The sequence below is a fragment of the Thermobia domestica genome, chromosome 11, assembly GCF_964235325.1.
Source record: "Thermobia domestica chromosome 11, izTheDome1.hap1.1, whole genome shotgun sequence".
In the NCBI taxonomy this organism is placed as follows: Eukaryota; Metazoa; Arthropoda; class Insecta; order Zygentoma; family Lepismatidae; genus Thermobia; species Thermobia domestica.
In genome coordinates, this window is record NC_137464.1 from 144989214 (window position 1) to 145003408 (window position 14195).

At 37.7% G+C, this 14195-nt stretch overlaps 1 protein-coding gene across 11 annotated transcripts in view; it reads right to left on the reverse strand.

The window, feature by feature from the left end:
• LOC145664473 (testis-expressed protein 2) overlaps nucleotides 1-14195 on the reverse strand; it is a 472752-nt gene that overhangs the window by 8026 nt on the left and 450531 nt on the right. The window lies entirely within an intron of this gene.

Consider the following 14195-nt stretch of genomic DNA (forward strand, 5'->3'; position numbering starts at 1 on the left):
TTCTCCAGGGAACATGGTAGCAGACAGTGGTTTCACTATAGATGTTAGCACTGTGTCCTGGCACACCTTGGCATATGTTTTAACACTTTATTCGCAAAAATGCAGATGGGTTGTGCCTGAGTAGCTCACTCCCCACCAAACCATCACTGAGGCAGGATGATGTGCCCTCTGAACCTTTGGAGCTTCCTGAGCAGCTGCAGTAGATGACGTGGCATACACACGGTCATTTTGGGCATTGTAGGATTGCTCAATTGTGAACACCTTTTCATCAGTAAACAGAATCTTTCTGTGCAGATTGTTGGCGTAACGCCGCAACAGTCTCATTGATTTAAGGACCCTCTACGACATTAATGTTTGGGTCAGAAAGTGACCAGTCCGCCTCTTATACGCCTGTCGATGTAGGTCACTCCTGAGCACACGAGACATGGAAGTTTTGCTGATGTTGATCTCAGCAGCTATCACACTTTGTGTTCGAACAGGATTTCTTCGAATTCTTGCTCCGACTGCTTTCTGGATCTGCGGGGTTCGTACCGTTCGTGGTCTGCCACTCCTTGCGCGGTCAGCTGCCGTTTCAGTCTCGGTGTATCGTTGTATGGCGCGATACACAAATCTCTTGCTGATTTGTAGGGGTTTCAGAAGGTTGGAAATCTCACCTGCTGTCTTCCCGACCTTGTGTAGTGCAAGTACTGCTACATGATTTTCGTAATCGCCCCACTACATCAGAACTCAGTACATTATCAACGTATGTCATAAGTCAAACACACACTACATGCATCTTCCGCTTTGTACACAGATAGTAGCACTGTGCCACTCCGGATGCCTACAGCGCCACTCCAAACTCTGTAACAGTATTTATGATATAACTAGGTAATATGAAAACGGTTGAATATAAATGAACCAAACAAAAACTCGAATAGGAAAGCCATGGGGCAAATCGAATGATGATGATGTGGTGTCCCCCAGGGCCACATTTCATGGGGGTCCAGGCCCAACTTAGAAATTTTAAACGAAAATATGGGTCAAGTGATACCTCGTTCGATAGATCTTCATACACTAAACAGCGTTGTGGCAAAAGATTGTTCATATGGCCGCGAAGACATAGTGCCTGTATCAGATAAACCGTCCAGTACCATTAATATGAAAACGGTTGAAGATAATAACGGATGAACAGAATAAAACTCCTATAGGAAATCACAGAAGCTATTTATCATTCCACGCCACGAGAATAATCCAACGGAAAAAAAGATTGTTAAAGTATAAGTGACATAATTAGGCTTGCCAACTCACAAGAATAGAATTCCGGGAGGCTTCTATGAAACAAAAAAAAAAAAAAAAAAAGTATTGAAACTTTATTTAGTAATAATATACTAAATCAAATCTATACACGCTTAGAGGTTATAACATCTACAACGCGTTTGGAAGATACACCATTACTGTATTTAGAGACTTCTGGAGCAAACAAATAAAATTTTAGTAAACCTCGTGAATCAAGCGCTGAAAAACAGTAGTCTGTATCTCTAATAAGTGATCAAATGCAGCTCCATCTCTTGAAACCATATTTGGAACTAAACTCTTTGAATTAACATTAATTACGTTTATTTTTACCAAACACAAAGGATAAAAAACGTGAATTTCACAGAGTAGGAAACTAGAATAACTCAAGAGAAAGCACGTGTCGTCGGAGGATGAAACAATATTTTTCTGGACAATATTTTCCTCTGTCTAATTATTCTTCTTGAACTTGTACTTTACCTCACTCCTAGCAGCATTCAAAAGCTTCTGATTCTTAAATGCATATTTATAGAAATCACTGCACTTCATAGTATAATTTTGACATATTTGAAGTTCAGCTTTCAATAATCCCTCGCCCATGTTACGCCTTTCTTTGCAAAATGATTGGTTCATTACACTGAACTGTCTCTCGCAAGTTGCATTCGAAACAGGGACTGAGGACGAATGACACTAATTTAAGTAACTCACTCCCACATCTTTGAGGTGTAACTTTCTTGAAAAATTCCACCCAACACAACGATGTCTTCACCTTCCTCACTAAACAAAAGTCGTCGTATAGTTTGTTCATATCGATCTCAAACTTCAAATTTTCACAGAGACTTACCAGGTCATCCCACTTAATTAGCTGTTTCAAAAATAGAATTCCCATGAGCTTGAAACTGGATTTATCAAAATCATACCATTTCTCCAAGTATGAGATGCACTTCTCCAAGAAAATGTTAGCTTCATTTACAAACTTTGCGGCACTCTTCCACAGTCTTCATCCTATCCATAACTGACTTCCCAAAGTACTGATCTTCCTTTCTTTCAATGAGTTTCTTCCTTAGTAGTGTCATGATCTCATGTAATTCTGCACTTGATATGTTCTCGCTTTCCAAGAGTCTAATGCTATTATTGAATATTTGCATTATATTTTGGAGGAACAAACACACCATTTGAGCATATGATTCTTCTTCGTCCTTAAATGCTTCTCATATGATCTTAGAACATTCATCTTCTTGTGATAGAAAATATGATCGAAGTGCTGACCAATTCAGGAGAAGACGTTCGAGAGCAGGCAGAAGAAACAACCACCTCGTAGGAACATGCCGATTCTTGGTTTACAAAGTCAAAAAGTGATTTTAGTTCTTTGGTTCTCTTCGCATAAGCAGAGAATGCACTAAAAACTTTCAGCACAAGATGTTCCACATCGAAGGAAAACGCTTTCATTGCATGTTTCACACAATTATGCAATATGTGGCACTTACAGTTAGCTTTGATCAAATTAGGAACGCGAGCTTTTAATTTCTCGTACACAGAAACATTCTTCCCGAAATTTACTGAAGCATTGTCTGCGGCAAATGAAGAAATGTTAGCAAAATCCAAGTTATTTTCACAAACGGATTTTTCAATGTGTTTGCTGATACTTTCGCTGGTTTCATCGGGGACTTCATAAAAGTCCAAGAGACCGATTTTTATCCCCTCTTTCTTCGAAACGTATTCCACTACTAAAGGGCACATTTTCAGATTACCATCATTCGAAGAATCCGTGGCCACCGAAAAGAATTTTGCTTCTTGTAGCTCTTGAATTAGATGTTCTTGTGCTAATGGCGAAAGTACGTTTTCCACAATGTTGCTGGCTTTCGTGCGCCCACATTTAATCTTTTTTGCGATTGCTGAGTCACAAAACATAACACTTGCCAGCTTGTTTGCACAATCCTGGCTGTTATAGCTAAGATGGTGCTTCACTCCATGATACGTTGCTGTAATTTCTGCCGCCGTGACGAGATCCTCCTCCTTAGTGTTGGGCTTCGTAAAAAAAGATGTAAGTACTGCATTTTCTCTTCTCTCTTTTTCTAAACGTTGGGGCTTCGCAGAACTAGCATGAGCATTTACTGCACGAACGCCCCCAAACTTTATCGAAAACGTTTGGCGACAATCTCTACATTCCGCTTCATACTCACTCTTTTTCTGCAACCAATCAAAAGTACTTTTCCACTCGTCATTAAATGTACAGTAATACTTTTTTCTTTTCTTTTCTTGTCTCTCCGAATCAGACATAGCTATTCAACGACAAGAACGCCTATGAAACCCACTTACTCCACCGTGACACTCGACGAACTAAATTTATACAGTGAACCAAAATCACGTAAAGGGAAACAAAGAAGTTTCGAGACTTCGACAATGGGTTTTCGTTTTTTCAGTACTTGCGTAAACTCTTAGCCGCAACAATGTGTTTATTTCCCCTCCCTTCTCAGTTAAACAAACGCTCTTTATTTTCACTAAACTTAAAACAATTATTGTAGCTATGTATTTATGTAAATCAAACGAAAGTTGACGCACAAATACATGTTTAACAAATATATGTTTATCATTTGAAGTTCTGAATATGGAGCGATTTGCCGACGTTATTGTTCACAAGGAAAATCAGTATTGCGTTAAATCTTGAGCACTGTTTGTAATTTCATAATGCATACCGTACCAAAGGGAAATTAAGTTCGGAACAGAATTAAACTTCAAAAGAAAATTAAATTAAAACTGATTACTTTTAGGAAGACAATAAAAACAGTGACAGCATTAAATCATAATTCGGGAGATTCCAAGGCTTGCCTGGGAGGTCGGGAGAGTGAGTTCGATTTCGGGAGACTCCTGGGCATTCCGGGAGAGGTGGCAAGCCTAGACATAATGCTAAAGAGGAAATCTAATTCTTAGAAAATTATCTTTCCGATATCTCTCCGTAAGTGGGTGAAGCGGGAATGAATGGTAAAATCTCAAATGAGAACCCCATTTTTTCTTGCAATAGGTATGGGTTGTCTGAAACACTTGAGTGTAGAAGTGACTGGTACTGTAATGAACCAATATTGTACAGACGACTTTTGAGCAAAACCAACGTTTGTACACATTGTTCTAAAATTGCAGCGTTCGACAAATTGGTTTCGCATTTCAGTTGATTCATTGTTGCACAAATCATTGCCCGCAATCAAAATGGAAGGTACCATTTAACAAGAATTTTAACTACTTTTTTCCATTTCATTACATTCCATCTCTTATAAAAACACATTTTAGATAATTTTGTTATGTAGATACAATTTGCAAAAACTAAGGTTCTCATTTGCAATTTCACCGTTCCTTCCCGTCCCGCTTCACCCACTTACGAAGGACGTTATGGCACTCTTACTCTAATCATCATCTCCTCTGTTGCAACACTTTCGAGCCGTGGAATTATAAATACCCTCTGTGATTTCCTGTAGGAGTTTTATTCTGTTCATCCGTTATTATCTTCAACCGTTTTCATATTGGTGGTACTGGACGTTTTATCTGATACAGGTACCATGTCTTGGCGGTCATTTTATTAATGGTGACCCATATGAACAATCTTTTGCCACAGCGCTGTTTAGTGTATGAAGATCTATCGAACGACTCGACTCATATTTTCGATTAAAATTTCTAAGTTGAGCCTGGGCCCCCCATGAAACGCGGCGCCGGGGGACACCGCGACATCATCATTCGATTTGTCCCATGGCTTTCCTATTTGAGTTTTTGTTTGGTTCATTTATGTTTAACCGTTTTCATATTAGTGCTACTGGACGTTTATCTGATACAGGTAACATATCTTGGCGGCCATTTTGAATACGGTGATCGGTCTGAAAAATCTTTTGCCACATCGCTTTTTAAAGATCTATCGAACGAGGTGTCACTCGCCCCATGTTTCCATTTAAAATTTTACAGTTGGGCTCCAGCCCCCCTTGAAGAGCGGCCCTTGGGGGCACCGCGACATCACCATTTGATTTGCCTCATGATATTTCCTATTTGAGGTTTTGTTCAGTTCATTTATGTTCAACCGTTTCTGAGATATGTCCGTGGAAAGATTAAAATGGGCCAAACTCTCTCTCTCTCTCTCTCTCTCTCTCTCTCTCTCTCTATATATATATATATATATATATATATATATATATATAAATATATATATATATATATATATATATATATATATTACAACTTGTCTCGATAGGCCTATCTTTTAAACTAATAGCTTAACCAGTTGAGACTGCTCCAACAGCATTGCCAGAACGAACTTATAAAGAATGTAATCACCTTCTTCTGTTTCTCGCAAAAATTCGCAAAATATCATCTCTCTATTACTTACAGTTCCTGAGATATGGATCCTTAAATCTCCCGAAATTCGAAATTGTATGGCCAATATCTGGAGAATGGTGGCCAGTTACTCAGTAGCAAGTTGATCAGTGACCACCTATTACTATTGGTACCAAAATATTCACCATGCTCTTAGGTATTGATCAACACCAATATGATCTCTCTCTGACTTACGGTTCCCGAAATGTGGCTCCTTAAATCTCCCGAAATATCACAAGAACGGTAAGCCATAGAGAGATGATATTGGTGTTAATCAATACCTAAGAGGATGGAAAACATTTTGGTAGCAATATTAATTGGTGGCCAACTGGCCACTGGCCAAACCAGTGGTCAGTTGAACAGTGGCCACCGGTTACTATTTGATACCAAAATGTTTACCATTCTCTTAGGTATTGGTCTACACCGATATGATCTCTCTTTGACTTACGGTTCCCGAGATATGGCTCCTTAAATCTCTGGAAATCGGCCATTTTTGGCCAATATCTCGGGAACGGTAAGAGTGACGCGAAAAATTTAATCACTTTCTCAGATAGTTTTTGATACTCTATCGAATGTAGGATTCAAAATTGAAAAAGTCGCAATAACAGACACACAGACATAGAGAATTCAGTAACGAACTTTTTAAGTTCGTCGAAAATATTGGAATTTCGTGCTATGCAACTATCGACAAAACTATATTGTTTCACATACTCAGCAATACTACTAAATTAACAGTGGTGCCAACCGAACATAAATATACAGGGGAGAGACAAAAAAATCTAAAAACACTTCATACAGGACACGTAAGTTTGGCCCTCCACTGTACAACATGTGTTGCGGTTGCCGATCGTTTTTTGTTTACAATGTGTCATGTGGGCCTTCCTCTTCCGTCAGCAGTAACCAGTTGACCTGTGAGTGTCGTGGTGTGAAAGTGGTGCGGTAAAATGGGCGATCTGACAGACTTCCAAAGAGGCATGATCGTTGGTGCCCGTCTGGTTGGAGCTTCAGTGGCAACAGTGCCGAACATTGTGGGGGCATCGAAAGGCACTGTGTCCAATGTCACGAGAGCATACACATTTCACGGGCAAGCGACGTCTCCAAAGCACAACAGTGGTCGAAGACAATCCTGTCAGATAGGGACCGGAGGGCACTAAAAGAGATTGTAGCAGCTAAAAAGAAGACCACTGCATTGAAAATTACGTCTGAACTCAATTCCGGCCTACAGAACCCGGTTTCGTCGAAAACAGTGCGATGGGAACTTCATAAAATGAAAATTCATGGCAGGGCCGCTATCGCCAAACACCTGGTCACAGCAGTAAATGCGAATAGGCGTGTCCAGTGGTGCACGGACCACAGGGCGTGGACTCATGAACAGTGGAAACACGTAATGTGGTCCGATGAATCGACCTTCACCTTGTTTCCAACAACCGGTCGTGTTTACGTATGGAGAACATCGTCACAGGCCTATGATACAGACTATCTGCTCCCAACTGTAAAGCATGGGGGTGGTTCTGTTACAGTATGGGCAGTAATATCGTGGTTTTCCGCATGTCCCACACTATAGCCCTGCATGGAATGATGAATGCTAAAGCGTATGAGGCCATTTTGGGGGACCAGGTTCTACCCATGGCCCAAATATTGTTCCCTGATGGTGATGGCATCTACCAAGATGATTTGGCACCCTGTCACGCTGCAAAAACGGTGAAATCATGGTTTGAGGAGCATGACCAGGAGCTATCACACCTCCCCTGGGTCCCACAATCACCAGATATGAACATCATTGAGCCATTGTCGTCTGACTTAGAAAGGCGTGTTCGGTCTCATTACCCTTCACCAGCATCCCTTAAGGAACTGGAGCATGTTTTGGAGGAACAATGGTACAAAATTCCACACACCACGATTCAGGAGCTGTGTACGTCCATTCCACGTTGGATCCAAGCTGTTTTGGACGCAAAAGGAGACCACACACCATACTAGGTATGATTTTCACACTTTTGCAAACGTTTTAGATTTTTTTGTCTAACTCTTGTATAAATATATATATTCAAATGGCACTACGTCAGGTTATTACATATCTACATGTTCAACGGTAACTTCTAATACAATATTTATTATTCAGCGTTAGAAGCTAAGGACGCTACGTTATCACAAACACAGAAAATAACCCAATTATGAAAGTTCCTACAACAGTAATAACGCAAATGAAACGAATGGAGCAATGTATATCCAAAGTACCTTAGTGTTTCGAATAAATATAAACAAAGTTACAATGAACCTGACTTTTATTGTATAGTAAACTACTTTTAAGTATGTATGTTCTCGACGAATACTCTAATGAAGCAACATCATGGCTAAAGCAAGTTTGCAGTTGCTTAACACGCTGCACCCTGTATTCAGCACTACATGCACACCCATACGCACGCAATATTTCATACACGAAACCTAAGCATGGATATATCACAGGCATGCATGGAAATTAATCTGAACAAGCAATCAAAATTACCCGAAATTAGTAAACATATGTTTAATTAGATATTGTTGTTTCTACATCTATTGTCTGCGCAACGAAAGCTGGCCTCTGACAGATAGCTACACGTGTAGAAAACAAAACGGAGGGAGGGTTGTTAGCGAATCACTGCAGCATTCTTTCATACTGTTTCTAGGCAAAGATAGCGGTGTTACCGGTAGTTAAACGTTGAATCTTCTGTGAAATAGTTATTTTAGCACGTGGTAGTGTGTGCTGTGTTAAGTGTTTTTTTCCAAATTAATAATAATTGTTGGTTGTGAACAACTTCAATGTATGCTGTACTTACAAAATAAATATGACGATTGAAAATTCTGGAAACAACAATGAAAACAAAAGTGGTTCAACATATAAAAGTCAGTCACGGGAAATGATATATAAGGCTCGGTGCTATTTCGAAGACGAGAAAAAGAATAAAGGACTCCCTTTATATCACATTAAATTTCCTCCTTGATTCGTTACGGAAAGATAGTTTATTTGCGGGGAAGTGAACGCTGGAGAAAGTACTTTTAAAAAGTAGGGTTTCGATATAAGCTGAAAACAGCGCCTCCAATACTCCACGCACTCTATCCAACTCTCAGAAGCCAGCTTTTATTGGACAAACAATAGTCTTACATCAGGTAATACATTACCATGTATTCGTGCAATGCATATTTATTCAGCACACCACAAGGGTAATAAACCACCCCAAATACTTTAAAAAATTGAACAGGAGCAAATTCCTTTTGTTTCATATTTTCTGAGTTTTTTTCCTGCCGAATGCTCGGGTAGTGTTGGTGATCCCGGCATTAATGTAGGTTTGGCCTCTTGTTAAAATTCAGTAGACGTCACAGCCAAGCAGATGATAGGAAGAATATACGTTAGCTGTTATAATTAGCTCAAATCATAGACAATGATAGGGCCAGATTAAGACTCTTAGAGACTCTAAGCACTTACAAGATTTTGGTGCCCCGAAAATATAAGCAATAATAAACTACAACATAAAATTTTATTTTTGAAATTAAACAAACTTATACTAAGAAGTAAAATAAAGCTTAATTTTGTATACTTCAACTTTAATTACATTTGGAAAGTTTTCTTCTACTTTTTAAGATTGCGAAATATTTTATGTGATCCTCAAAACTAGTCTTACGTATCAATGAATGCTTCTATACTTAACGAAGATACATCCAGCTTACCTTGTTGCATACTTATTATAATGGGATTAGTTTTAAGTTCACTATCAACAGTTACACAAGATATTTAAATGCCTAGCCTAGTCATTCCTAAATAAAACTTTCCTCAACTACAACTGGTTTTACTACCAAACTACAAATCATGAAATTGTGTAATTTTGTATATACCGACAAATTATGTTCTAGTATGATTTGTCTTTAGTCGAATACGGTAGGCTATACATTTGAATTCAACTCCGGCCAAGGTCGGATATCGAAGCGAACGCGTTAATATAATTCAACTGAGAAAATGAATTCTCAGCTGAGCAATTTGTGACTGCTCGTGTTGAAAGTATACCAAAGCTATTTTTTTACATTTGGGAGGGCACCATTTAATACTGTCTTCTACAAAGTTCGACATCACTGCCCTGAATTTATGACACACAAACGAATGTAACTGCTGAAGCTCACTTCAGATTCATTAACATCTATCATTATTACTTCAGCAAGGTTTGGTGTATACGCGTATCTTTCCGCTGACGCTGAATAGAAAGTATACAAATTTCACAGACTGTGTACAAAGTTTCTTCAGCTTTTACATATGCGAAAAGCAAAGGAGAGTAGTTTTCCTTCGATTTTATGATCCTTGGTGGAGGTCTGCACTTTCTGAGTGCTCCTGTTATTATTTTATCTATCTGCACGCAATTTTTTCATTTAATCTGAGGAGGCTGTGTGTGTGTGACGATTCTGGTTCAGCTGCACCACTTGCAGTATTTCGCCATATACGCATAGGCATAAATTCAGCCATGGAAAATTCCTGTGGTGACCTCTTCCTTGATGTCCTGAGCACGTGATTATTTTGTATAATGCTTAATCCACTCTTGCATACTGGTTACCAAAGAAGATAGGAACATCCGTTATAGAAAGCGAATATACACGGTTTCTCATCAGAATACTCAGACACATAACTGAGGAGAAACCATAAAATAATGTTAAGTAAAATTAAGAATATTTATTCTAACTTGCTACTGGTTTTCTGCAATTGTTCATGAATTAAATACAAATAAAACATCCATAAAAATAAAATTTAACACAAAAATGGTACCAGGGTTAATGCGTAAGTTTTGGTTAGTTAACTTTTCATTAGGAACCTTACGAATTAAGCACAAGAGAACTACCTAAATCCTTCTGAGCACAAACCTTTTCGTCACCTACAATGATTGTGTATAATGTTCACAGTTCACTTAAGCGCTTAAGAGTTAATGCCGTACTATATTTGAATAATAATGAATAATAGGAGAAAGATTTTTAGATCAACAAAAGTATAGGAACTCTAGGTCCCTTTCGACAACATACTAACAGTAAAAACTGCCTAAAAATTGAACAACTTCCTCTTATCTAAATAATCATTTCGCAAATAATAGCATATAATACTACCATCTATGAAGCTAGAATGAACATTTACTTCTTATTAGTTGTTTTTGACATTACACAGCTGATCGCCATCTTTCTCTTCCTTACCTTTTTATCTTTTCTTTTTCAACAAAGCACTAATATCATTCCTTAGTTGCTCTTTCAATGATGTCACCACATTGTAGTTCATGTCTTTCAAAAAATTTAATCACTTCTTTCTTGTCGCTGGTGTTGGTCTATGTAACCTCGTTCTTGAGATGTTCTGAAATCCACGGTATCTCCTACTTTAGGTACCCACTATTTCGGAAACGTTATCATTGATTTTATTCCAACAAACATATAAACCACGGTAAACTTCATACAGCCTGACAATCCTTTTCTTTATTGACCTGCTGACATTAATCTGACCTGGAAAGCTATATTTCTTTCACATAACACTCTTTTTGTTCCCTGTGACGTATTTTTCTTGCTATTTCTTTATCCAATGGTCTCCGTCTTCGTAAGTTGTTATGATTGATGTAAATGAAGGCAATGATTGGAATGGAAAGTCAACTTCCTCTCTTTCAGGAGTAATGCCAAAATGAGTGAACGTAATTTCCTGAAGTCTAGTGTTTAAATGTAGATCACCTGAAGAACACGTAGACTTGCACTGATCGTACAATTTAACAGTTAAATGCCAAGTTAAATCTGACTGGAATCTTTCGCTAACACCTCCTCAAGTATGGTACGGTGTAGTATAATGTATTTCGATGCTATATGTCTTCATAGCTTGCACAAACTGTTTTTAATAATGTGTAATCCATTATCTACTACGACATTTATGAAAATTCCCATGTGAAACACACAAAGTTCGGTAAGACACCTTGCAACGGTCGCACTAGTTGCTTACAAACGGATGAGCCTCGATGTAACGAGAATATACATTATACACAGTTAGTAGGTATGTTTCACGACGTTTCTCCCTGGTATAGTTTTCTTCAAACACTGAGTTGGGTGACTGTTAATTTTTGTTTTCATACGCACTTCACAGAAACGAATAAAAGATTTTCTATCATTTCTCACTGTTATTCAATAAAATATCCTTGAAATGATATTGAACACTTTTATGTAACAGAAATGACAATAATGATCGTGACAGCCAATTAATATATGTTTCACACAACATAGAGGCAAACACTATTTCAACCTATGTGGAAAATGAAAATTACGTAGCACTAAAATTCTACTTTTTAAAGTGTAATTTTTTCCTGCTTCTAGTAATACTTCTGCACAGAATTTCACTAGTTTTACTAACACTAAGATCACCACGTAAGATCTTTATGATGGGACGATATTGGTCACATTCCCTTTGCAACTTCGCAATAATTTCAGGGTTTAAACAATGCACTTCTAACTCAACAGCTTTTATGTGAATCACATTTACTACCTGCTCCTCTTGTGAGGTAACATACGAGATAAACAATTACTTAAGTTATTTGATTTTCCACTGACCCATTCCATCTCGTAATCGTACTATTCTAATTCCAGTGCCTATCTAGTAAATGTAGCGTTCCAATTTTTCATATGTTCTACCTGCGCTAGGCCTTTGTGGTCGGCTATAATGAACAACTTCGATCTTTTTAACCACACATTCCATCTTCTAATTGACCAAATTAAAGCAAGACACTAGAGTTCAATTACGATGTACTGTCGATCGCACTTTGTTAACATACGCCTAGCATATTGGAACATATGCTTCTCACCATCAATGACTTGATAATTCACACAAGCCAACCCAAATATACTAGCATCAGATTTAACTAACTCACTCTATGGCCTATGAAACTCGGAGGTTCAATATCACGTTCACAAAAGTTCTCCACAAACTTCTATCCTTATCCAGCTGAGTCCAGTTTCTACTTTGTATTATTATTTCTGCGACATCCATCTTAATACTGTGCTCTCATCTGCGCCTAGGTCTTCCTAATGGTCTTTTTCCGATTAGACTTCCAGTTAAGACTTTGAAAGTGTTCCTATTTTCTTCCATTCTGGCTACACAACTTGCCCAGCTGAGACTCTTAGATTTGATGACCCTAACAACGTTTGATAAACGACATAAATCATGTAGTTCCTCGTTATGAAGTTTCCGCCACTCCCCATTCTCGTTCCTCTTGGGTCCGAATATTGATCTCAGGATCATCTTCTCAAATACTTTCAGTCTACGTTCTTCCCTCAGAGTAAACGACCATGTTTTGCAACCATACAGAGAAACAGGCATGGTTATCATTTTATATATTTTAAGCTTCAAATTCTTCGACAAAATTGGCGACAACAAAAGATGTTGAACTGAGTAATAATACGAATTTTCTGCTTCTAGTCGGCATTTAATTTCTTTGTGAATATAGTTTTCGTTTGTTAATATTGATCTTAGATACTTCAAAGCAGGGTGGAAAAAAATAATGATTTTTTTTTAAAATTATTTTTGCTGATTTTTTTTATTTAAATCGATTTTTTTATTTAAATCAAATCTTTCTTCTCGCATAATAGAAGTCACGAACTGAAGGTAAAACATTAGGAATTAATATTAAATGTTAATTATGCTATTTAAGTGAAAGTATTGGGCTTGAATTTTGAACTGATTACAGTCGTTAACTTATTTCAATCCCAAATAGAGATGCAAGGGTTCGGGAAAAACCCGTCTTTTTTTTGGGGGGGGGGGATCGGTTTTTTCTGCTTCGCTTGGGATTTTTTTTTTCAAATTTTGCTTTACATTGATAAAGCAGGTTTTGTTACGCTTCTCTACAATACAAAAACTCATTTAAGTAGTAGTGGATGAAGATAATAATACAAAAAATCGAAAATAAACATGAATTTTGAAAACATATTTCAAAGAATTTTAATTCTTAACACATTTTTATTATGAATCTCAAAAGATTAATCCATGTATATAATAAGTTGCAGTTAAGTTTTAACTTTCATATGCATTATAAGCAATATTTTTTATTGTGAATTAAAAATACAAAAACAAGGAAAAACTGCTACATGACATACAGAATTTATTGTACTGTGTGTGTGAGTTCAAACAAATAATACATTGGGAAGATAATAATATATTTACTGAACAAACGCACAAAACAAATTTAAGTTTCGACGCCGTAGCCTTCTCAAAAATAACATATTCTTCTCTTTGTTCATTACGTATATCAAGTGGCTCAAGTGGTACAACGTTGGCTTCGCATTCGAAAGGTCATGGGTCCGATTCCCGCTGCCGACCATCCTGACTGGGGTTTTCCAGTGTTTCCCTCAGTCCTACCAGGCAAATGCCGGGATGGTACCTACTAAAACAGGCCCTGGCCGATACCTTCCCAAATCCTTTTCATGTTGTTGTTAGATATCCAGTATAAAATAGCCTCTGAGCTGCATCTGGTGATTGTTAAATAAATAAATAAATATCATTCGCTCGTCAATCTCTTATAGCCTATAAGTTTATTATGTCTGAC